Source organism: Bison bison, unplaced genomic scaffold (assembly GCF_000754665.1).
Source record: "Bison bison bison isolate TAMUID 2011002044 unplaced genomic scaffold, Bison_UMD1.0 scf7180017864522, whole genome shotgun sequence".
Lineage (NCBI taxonomy): Eukaryota > Metazoa > Chordata > Mammalia > Artiodactyla > Bovidae > Bison > Bison bison.
The window spans coordinates 4,259-5,738 of NW_011495073.1; positions in this window are offsets into that span (position 1 = coordinate 4,259).

Consider the following 1,480-nt stretch of genomic DNA (forward strand, 5'->3'; position numbering starts at 1 on the left):
AGTTATTTTATGACAGGAGGTCCTGGTAAGGAATACAGAACTAATAAGCCACCACCAACCAAAAGAATTAGGGAAAGAATGAAAGGAGATGCCACATGTCCTACCACCTCCCAGAACCCTCCTTGCTGAAATCCTTGCCTGAGCAATGCATGTAGCACAGGAAGGACCCTGAGTCAGAATCAGTGGGCAGAGACAGCCCAGAAACTCGTCCCATCACCCACTGTAAAACCCAAGACTGGGAGCCATGTGGCAGAGCAGTTCCTCTGGGTTCCCTTGCCCTGCCACTCTCCGCCCCGGCACCCCTTTCCAATAAAGTCTCTTGCTTTGTCAGCACATGTGCCTCCTCAGACAATTCATTTCCGAGTGTTAGACAAGAACCCACTCTCAGGCCCTGGAAGGGGCCCCCCTTCCTACAACATATTCACATTGTTGCTGGTCTATCTAATACATGGTTTTCTAGTGGAGATGATTAAAGGAGCTGGGGAGCAGTGTGGACGCTACTCATTATGTTTGTTTATTGTGCAAGGAAATACCCTCATCAGAAATGCAATTAGAGTGAAGCATACAAAACATCAGTTTGGGTGTGGAGTTGGAAGTAAGGAACTAACCTTTTCATAATTGCAGAGATGGTAAACTCTACCTGGATAACTATTTATTATGTGCGTGTTTTGCGACTCTTTGCGACCCCCGGACTGTAGCTCACCAGGCTCCTCTGTCCATGGAATTCTCCAGGAAAGAATACTGGAGTGGGTTGTCATCCCCTTCTGCAAGGGATCTTCCCTACTCAGGGATCAAACCTGGGTCTCCTGCATTGAAGGTGGAGTCTTTACGATGTGAGCCACCAGGGAAGCCCATGTATTTATTAGCTCTTACCCAAAGCTGTATCTACCAGTGTCTGTCAGGCGCCTACTTCCTCACTTCAGTCCTGAGTCCCCTGAGGAAGGTCTTTTGCAGACCTGTAGTTACCAGTTAATGTCAGAAAAATTACCCAAGGGGAAAGACTGACATAGCTAAGAGGTACTGTGGCAATCCTGATGGGCAGCATTTGTCTTTATTTTTTCCTATTACACGAGAAAACTGTAAAATGAGGGAAAGTGTACTGCAGAGGTGGCATGAGTGAACGTCTTTTGAGAATAATACTACTTTCAGTTCAGTCGTGTCTGACTCTTTGCAACCCCATGGACTGCAGCACGCCAGGCTTCCCTGTCCATCACCAACTCCCAGAGCTCGCTCAAGCTCAAGTCCACCGAGTCGGTGATGCCATCCAAACAACTCATCCTCTGTCGTCCCCTTCTCCTCCCGCTTTCAATCTTTCCCAGCATCAGGGTCTTTTCCAATGAGTCAGTTGCATCAGGTAGCCAAAGTATTGGAGTTTCAGCTTCAACATCAGTCCTTCCAATGAATATTCAGGACTGATTTCCTTTAGGATTGACTGGTTTGATCTTGCAGTCCAAGGGACTCTCAAGAGTCTTCTCCAACA